Genomic DNA, 9,982 nt, shown 5'->3' on the forward strand with positions numbered 1-9,982 from the left:
ATCGGATTTGGTGAGAAGACAATAAAGGTGAGTACCAATAGCCTACTTGCTTTTTCTCGAACTATTAACCACTTGAATAAAAACACTTGTGTAAGATAATATTATTTTACATATCGTAATTGAATTATTTAATTTGATTTGTCAATATTGTACTATCAATGGTGTTAACAAAATAATAAAATGATGATTTATCTTTTTCTTTTAACACTAAATTAATGATATTTTTAATTTTTATTAATGTCGATCCAAACACGTCATGCCATATAACCTTGTTTCGTGATATTTTAAACTTTATAAATTTAAATATTTATAATATTATTAATATTTCAAAAGTTTCTAAAATATTTATATCTGATATAGTTAAACGTATTTGAAGCAAATGTAACCGATACAAATTTTTAAATTTGAATTGTTAAGTTAAGTTTCCTGGTCTTATGTATAACAAGCAACTTACCCTTTTTAAATGATAAATGATGCATGAGATTTAAAATTACAATTATCAATGATACTCAACAATCAAACCCTCACAAGTATCATGCATTCGAATAACTAAGTGTAGAAACGGAAATCAATTACAATTTACATAGTTAACAAATCATATTTTTTATAGCTAAAAAGTTATGGGATCTAGAGCCAGAATACTTTATATGGTGTCTTTCCAAATGCCAATTGCACTGACGATCTCTAAATATCGAATTTTTATTATCAGTTGAATTACTTCTTCCACCATTTATTTTTTCATCATTTCACAACACGAGTATCGATTACAACCACATGCACCCACAACTTCACACCAAAAATCATTTTTCCTCTCTTCACCAATCATTCATGATAATTAACGTCAAGTAGAATAATGAGGAAACTCAAAATATCCTCAACAACTCTCGTCATGAAAAAAAAACTTTACGATAGACAATTTCTACTTTTCATCGACAAATGTATGTTGATCTCAGAAGCAAATACACAAGGAAAACTGAATAGTTCGATAGTATTATTATCACAAAGAAAGAGCTATAAATAGTCAAACAGTTGAAGACTCAATCTTCTACAGATACGGAAGCAAATTAATAGGATGCACTACTACCTGAAACAAAAAACTAGGACAACCTATTGACTCCTTATACATCGAAGCTTATTGACAAACAAACTAAGACCAATTCAAACTTAAAACCAACATTACCTCTCCTAAACTGAAAGCGATAGCAATCAGTTTATCTTCTCACAAACTCCGAACTTCTCCCTTAGTTGCACAAAGACTTCCAAACTTAAAGGCTTAGTCAAGATTTCTGCAGTCTGCTCCCTTGTCCTACAGTGAACCAACTTCACAACTCCCGCCTTAATGAGATCTCTTAAGAAATGAAACCTGACATCAATATGCTTGCTTCGACCATGAAGAACAGGATTCTTTGACAACTTTATAGCTGAGCTATTATCGCACATGATTGTGGTGCTTCCTGACTGCTCTAACCCAAACTTCTCTAAGATCCTCCTCATCCAAACACACTGACAAGCACAATGAGCTGCTGCAACGAATTCAGCTTATGTTGTTGACAAAGTCACTACTGGCTGCTTCTTCGACGCCCATACCACAGCTCCGCCACTTAACAGAAACGCATAGCCACTGGTGCTTATTCTATCATCGATATCACCAGCATAGTCACTGTCTGTATAGACAGTTAACTCACCAACAGCTTTCCTAGAGTAGAATATACCAAAACCAAGAGTACTTTTCAAATAACGCATCACTCTTTTAGCTGCTTGCATATGCTCACCACGAGGATCCGCCATGTATCTGCTCAACAAGCACACTGCATACATCATATCTGGCCTTGTTGTCGTGATATACATCAGACTGCCAATGAGCTGCTTGTACAGGGTTGGATCCACCTTGTTTCCGTCTCCCTCTTTTGACAATCTTGTTCCTGGCACAATTGGATTCTTCACCTCATTTGCATTCAACAGATTGAATCTCTCCAAGATCTCTCCTGCATACTTCTTTTGATGAATGAATATCCCATATGCATTCTGTATCACTTCCACGCCTAAGAAGTATTTCATCTTCCCCAAATCTGTCATATCAAACTCCTTCTTCATAGATACTTTGAAACCTTCTAGCAAGCTCTCATCATTCCCGGTAAAGATCAAATCATCCACATACAAGCTAACAATTAGAATCTTGTTACCTTCCTCTGTTTTGACAAACAGTGTATGCTCATACTCGCATCGTTGAAAGCCTTCCTTGGAGAAGTATGCCTCAATTTTGCTGTACCAAGCACGAGGAGCCTGCTTCAAGCCGTACAATGCCTTTGTGAGTTTGTAAACTTTATGCTCCTCTCCTTCTCTGATGTAACCCAGCGGCTGCTCTACATAGATACTTTCAGATAGCTCACCATGTAAGAAAGCACTCTTTACATCCAGCTGATAAACACACCAATCTTCTTGAGCTGCCAAAGTCATAATCATTCTTATAGTGTCCCATCTTGCAACAGGAGCGAAGACTTCATTATAATCTACCCCTTGTTGTTGTGCATAACCATTAGCAACGAGTCTGGCTTTGTACTTATCCACCTCTCCTCTTTCATTTAGCTTGGTCTTGTATACCCATTTGACACCTATCTTCTTTGCTCCCTTTGGTATTTCAGTGAGAAACCACGTTCCATTCTTCTCAATGGATTCAAGCTCAGTCTCTGTAGCTTTTCTCCACTTCTCATCACCTTTAGCTTCGTCGAAAGTGACTGGATCAGTTTCTGAGGCAAACATAGCAAACTCAGCTACATCTTCTTCCTCGGATAAGTTGTCGCCAGTCTCATATTCTCTCAAGTAAATTGGTGGCCTCCGAGTTCTTGTTGAGCATTGAGCACCGTTACTTTGAGACACCTCTCCAGTCTCTGAAACCACTGTCTCCGTAACCAAAGGTTCTTCAGCTTGCAACACCGGTGGTTCTTGAGGTAGTTCTTCCGAATTAGTTTCTTCCCACAACAATGGCTCTTCACTTATTCTCTCTTCTGTTTCTCCCCAGTTCCAGCCTTTTTCTTCTTCAAACACCACATCTCTACTTGTCACCACTTTTTGCGTAGTTGGATTATACAGCCGATAACCCTTTGACTCATCACTCACTCCAATTAAAACACATCTAGTGCTTTTATCATCTAGTTTCTTCCTTCTCTGATCTGGAACATGAACATGAGCCAAGCACCCAAACACTCTGAAATAATCCACCTTTGGCTTGCTTCCACTCCACATTTCTTCTGGTGTTTTTTCTTTCAAAGCAGAAGTGGGACTCCGATTTAGAACATGGACTGCCCATCTTACAGCATCAGGCCAGAACCTCTTAGGAACCTCTTTATCACTCAGAATGCACCTCACCATCTCCATAATTGTGCGATTCTTACGCTCTGCCACTCCATTTTGTTGAGGTGTGAAGGCTGTTGTAAGTTGTCTGCTAATTTCGATTTCTTCACAAAAACGCTTGAACTCATTTGACAGATATTCCCCTCCTCTGTCTGTTTTCAGACATACAACCGCCTCTCCAGTTTCTCTCTCCACTTGACTCTTGAATCCTGTGAACGAAGCAAAAGTCTCAGATTTATTTGACAGAAAATAAACCCAAACCTTTCTGCTGTGATCGTCGATGAAGGTAAGAATGTATCTTCTGTCACTATTTGAAGCTGGATAGATTGGTCCGCAGAGATCCGAGTGTACCAGCTGCAGTCTCCTTGATGCACGCCACAGACTTTTCTTTGGAATACTCTCCCTATGTTGTTTGCCCACAAAGCAAACTTACACACGTACTAGAATCTTCTGTTCTCTTCAGTTGAGGCATCCCTTCTACCATATTTTGATATTGTAAGGTTCTCAAACCTTTGTAGTTGAGATGTCCAAACCTTCGATGCCAAAGCTGTGACTCGTCTGCTTCAGTGATTTTATGACACTCCGGCACTTCCTTCCCATTTCTCTCTGCAGTGATCTTGAATAACTTGTTTCTTGTCATCTCTGACTGCATGATTAGACCCAGCTCCGGATGATATAGCTTGCATACTCCTTGTCTTATCAGAATTTCACACCCTTTCTGAGTCAGCTGACCGATGCTCACCAAGTTACTCTTCAGCTCAGGTACAAAATACACATCGCTAATAGTATGTGCCTTCCCATCAATCCGCAAGCTCACACTCCCTCTTCCAACCACGGTTAGAGATGCATTATTCCCCAGTTTCACTGAATGACGAAAATCACAATAGAATGATGAGAACCACGACCTGTCTCCACACATATGATTGCTGCAGCCTGAGTCGAGGAACCAGTCTTCCTCTTTTCTTTCTCCTTCGGTGAATGCCATCAATAAGACATCTTCTTCCTCACCATTAGCTTCAGCATAGTTGACCTTTCCCTCCAGTTTTGGACACTCATATTGAAAATGTCCAAGCTTGTGACATTTAAAACACTCGATGGATTCTTTGTTAAAGAACCGAGATCTCCCTCTTCCTCTTCCTTGTCCTCTTCCCCTGCCTCTACCGCCACGTTCTTCATATGTGATCTTCAACGCTTGTTCTTCTCCTCCATGGCTTGTTTTTCTCATTTTTTGCTCATGAACAGACAATGAGCTCTGCAGTTTATCGACAGAAAGACTGTCAATGTCTTTGGATTCTTCAATGGAGCAGACGATGTAGTTGAAGTTTTCGGTTAGAGTACGCAAGATCTTCTCCACTACCTTCACGTCATGCATATCATCTCCACAATTCCGCATATCATTTGCAATCACCATCATCCTCGTGAAGTAATCGGTGATGGATTCTCTGGTTCTCATCTCCAATAGCTCAAAACTTATTCTTAGAGATTGAAACTGAGCACGCTTCACCCTTGAATTACCTTGATACTTTGTCTTCATTGAGTCCCACAATTGCTTGGAGGTCTCCTTCAAGGTAATCGTTTTGAGAATAGACTTGTCAATTGCGCTGAAGAGGTAGTTCTTAGCTTTGAGATCCTTCAATCTTGCCTCAGCAAGAGTCTTCTTCTGTGCATCAGACAGTGTCTCCTTGTTATCTGGTTCTGTAACTCCATCCCTCACCACACAGAAATATTCCTTTGATTTCAGCAAGTTCTCCATGAGCAAGCTCCAATGATCGTAATCACCATCAAACCTTGGTATGCTCGACGCTGCAAAATTGCTTGAATCACCCATGTTTTTGTTTCTCTCTCACCCGTGTTTTCACTCTCTCTCACTAGTGTTTCCCTTTCCCAGAAGTTATGCTCCAATACCAAATGTTGATCTTAGAAGCAAATACGCAAGGAAAACTGAATAGTTCGATAGTATTATTATCACAAAGAAAAGAGCTATAAATAGCCAAACTGTTGAAGACTCAATCTTCTACAGATACTGGAAGCAAATTAATAGGATGCACTACTACCTGAAACAAAAAACTAGGACAACCTATTGACTCCTTATACATCGGAGCTTATTGACAAACAAACTAAGACCAATTCAAACTTTAAACCAACAATGTAGCCAAAAAGAAATTTCTATATAGTTAATAAACAAACCGTTCAAATTTGTTGTAAAAAAAAAAAAATTGTTCAAATTTCGTAGAAGAACTTACCGATTATAGAATTAGAATAAAATTCATGGCATGAGAGCAGATATGGAAACTCACAAACTGTAGCAGTCATAATAACCAAAAGTGAAAAACTCATTAAGACACCACCTGTTCGACCTAGGCCTGGACATAAAATCCAAATCCGAAAGTCCTAACCAAATCCGTACCGAAAAAATCGGATAAAAACTGAACCGATAATGAGAAAATAACCTATCGGTTTTTGTTTTCATTACTTTTAGATATCGGATTAAATCCGATCCAAACCGATATTCAATAGATATCCGAATATAACCAAAATATAAGAAACAACTTTGTAAACATAGATGTATAAGTAACTATATACGATATACATAAATCATAGATATAGGTATACACACCTAACTATATACAATATACACGAATCATAGATATATTCCTATATTTATGTTATTGTTTACTTTGGTTTTTATTTTTTGGCATTGACACGGTCTTATGTCTCACTTTGTATGTTAGTACGTCGCACTTTTATGTATTGGTATAATTTTATGTTAGTTTGAACTTGAAACTTGTCATTTGTTGCATTTCTATTTTTCACATATTCAGTTAGTATGGTTTTTTCGATACAATAGAATTAAAAAGTATCTGAATAAAACCTTATTCAATAATTTTGGTTTAATTTTGGTTAACGGTAATATATCTGAACCGATCCGAAATTTGAATTATCCGAACCGAAATCGATCCGAAATTTTTAAATATCCGAATGGATGTTAGAGCTAATATCCAAAAAAATCAAAATCCACAATATCCTAACTGAATCCGATTCAATATCCGAACGCCCAGACCTGCAATCGATTCCACCGGAGTTCGACTCTAGTAAGTCACGTTACCTCGTGTAGTAAAAATTGGCTATGAATCGAGTTTTATCGATTTAGTGATGACAAAAAAAACTGATCAGTAACACCAAGAGCAGCCGTAATTGGACTTAATTTTCCTCTCCGGGTTCCACATGCACATTGATTTACTTGTCAAATAATTCCGCATCGGTTTCGTTCCATTATATGTTTAATATATGAAGATGAGTATTGGACCATGTCTAGAAAAGAGAAACAAAATAATGACGTTTTGTTCTAAAGGGAAAGATAAGATAAGGAACGTGTTAAGGTGTTAGTGGTGTTCAAAAAGAAAAAGAACCGTGTTAGTATAAAAATGTTATTTTAGAAGAAATATTTTATTAGAAAACCTCATTATGGTAGACAAGTTGCAAATATTATAAGTCTGTTAATTCGAATTAAGCTTCTTCCTAGAGATTAGCGTATGTGATATGTCTGTGACACCTACCTGGAGGGCCTCCCACGTGATTATACGTCCTATTTGCATTGTATTTGCATTTAATCTGTGACTGTGAGTGTAATAATTTGATAGTACACTATTAGTTAAAGAAAATGTATATGAGAGATAAAGAAATAAACAGAAATCTGCTAACAAATTTCCTCGTATTTTTCTTTCCCTTAGTTGGATTCAAACATCTTTTTTTTTTTTTTGTGCAAACTGATTCAAACATCTAATCAAATCCTACTATATTAATTGAGAAGTATAAATATGAAACTAATCTTAAAATATATAAAAAATTACATTTAATTGTCATTAGAAAAAATTAATTAAGCTTAATTAACTAATTTAAATAAATATAATTAATTTAAAAAAAACACTCACTGATCAAATATTTAAAACATATAAAAAAATCTAAAAATTTTTTTTCTCTCTCTAATAAATTATAGACGAAACTACTAATTATTTTTTAAAAAAAAATATATATAAACCAATCAGAATTTTAAAAACTAAGATTTTATATCTAAGTATACAATACAATTGTTTTTAATAACTAAACTTGAAGATTTTGTTAAGTTTTCAAATTATGATTCTCCTATCATCTTTATTTTATTTTATTTACAAATTGTTTGGAATTTTCATATAATACTTATAATTTAAAATGCATAATTTTTTCTGCATATGTTGTGATTTGAATTTTTAAAAACGAATATATATTACTCATTGTATGAAAATGTGTGTTTTAATTTTCACATTGGCAGGTTGGTAAAACTAAATTTATATAAATGATAAATTAATAATTTTTATTCGCTCACAATTATAATATTAAAATTACTAATTTATATTTCACAAAATTATGATACAAATACAACAAACAAACAATATAAAACTGTAATAATACGTCAAAAATAAAATACTATAATATTCTAAAATAATTAGTATTCAAATAGACTAAAAGATTTACATAAAAATTTAAAATAAATATTATCTCAAACAAAATAACTTTAAAAAAAAAATAAAACAATAATTTTTATTATTATATTATAATTTTTTAAAAATGTTGACCCGTGCTTTAAGCACGGGATATATCCTAGTGTTTATATCAGAAAATTAAAAATAAAATTAGGATTTATCCAACTAATCTCTCTGAATTTATTAATACATAATATCTATTGGGTTGGTTATCATTACAAAGGTATACTGGATAACGAAATAAGTAAAATTTCTATATTTTTTATGTTGATAATATGAATAATTAAATTTAATTATTTTGTTATCAATGAATATGATTAAAATTAAAATATTTCAAAAATTTAAACCGGAGGTACATAGCCTACAAAATAATGCTACTACTAGGCTATGATCTGTGCTAGAGCACGGATTGAAATTCCTTCTTTGTTTATTTGGTAATTTTTATTTAAAACATCGCATATATAATTATTTTATTTGTTTTAAAAGGTTTTTTGGGATAGAATATTATGACATGAAATCATATACTGAATATGGCTTATGAAAATAACATCTCTTATGTAAGATATCACGAGTTCAACTTAGTTACAACCTATATTAATATTATATGATCTACCAATTTGAAGTCGTGTACTTCCATTTTATTAAAAAGGGGATTAGTATATAACCTATTTGTAACTAACTTATTAAAATTATATAGTTTATAAAATAATGTTGTTTACTTACATTTTATTATAGAGAGGATTCAGAAGAGTGTTATAAGACTATTTTTTTTTTTTTGACAAACTGTGGTATAAGACTATTCTTCTTCCAATTTTTAGTGCGTAAATATTGATCTTCATGAGTTCATCCAAATGCGTAAAAAGTAGAATAATATGGTGAATTTTGATATCATCTTCACCAATAAAAACAGTATGTTATAGTACCATTGCCCCTAATCCTTTTAGTTCAAATTAGTTGGGAGAAAATGGTTATGCTTCCTTTCCCCCATTATAGATTCGTCCACTTAATCCTGAAAACAAAACTATTTGAATCTGAATATATTTTCCGTGAGCCATCTATGTAACATTGAAAATAATAAACATGGGTGACTGAAGTGGGGAATAGCTTCATCTTGGTCTAATCGGACTCATTAGCTTGAACTGATTCCATGCAAGGTTTTCATTTTCTAATAACTTAAAAAAATTATCGTGAATCTATCCAGAAAAATAACATAGCTGTAAGCTTTTAAGATTTTCACGGTAATCTAATGACATAAATTTGGTAGTCTCCAAAATATTGGTAGTCTAAATCATAAGACTTAAAATTCCCACTTCCTAATGTATCTTTGAGAGAGAAGGCACATTTATAAAAAGAGAATTAACTATAGATTTGTTTTGAAATATGATGATTAAAGTATCAGCAGGTTACTTATTAAAAAAATATAACCATATTACACTGAGTAAATATATTATATTAGATAAGGCTCACGTTCATACGCAGGTAAAAACAATAAATAAATCGATAATAATTTCAATATTAGTGACTATATATACATTTGAATAATTTTTTTAAAAAAACATGTTTGAAATTCACTATATCTATTTTTAATACAATTTAACATTTGTACCATCATAATAAATCATATTTTAATTTTTTCATACTTTATCTTAAATGGATTTTAGCTACAAAATTATATTAAACACAATCTATGCATCTTAGTCCATATCATAATAAGAATTAAAATATTTGAAAATAAACAAAAAGTAATTGTTAAAAAAAAACCACTAATTTTTATAGAAACCAATTTGCTAAGATATTTATATACATATCGTTGTCCTAAGTAATAATTTACTTCATGTCAAAAAAGATAAATAATATATATGCATAATATGTTAACATATGCTTTGAGTTACGTAAACACACACACACGCATATATATATATATGGATTAGTTTGGGCTCATAATCTATATTATTATTTTTACAGCATTTTTGAGAAGAAGACTTGGAGTTCAAAGGTATTTACAACCAATGCCATTACCATTAAAATACTTTTCAAAAAAATAAAACAAAAAATGAAATATGCAAAATAAGGTATGTTAATTAAATATCCTCCTATCAATCCAATATAAT

Source organism: Camelina sativa, chromosome 17 (genome assembly GCF_000633955.1).
Source record: "Camelina sativa cultivar DH55 chromosome 17, Cs, whole genome shotgun sequence".
NCBI classification, from domain to species: domain Eukaryota; kingdom Viridiplantae; phylum Streptophyta; class Magnoliopsida; order Brassicales; family Brassicaceae; genus Camelina; species Camelina sativa.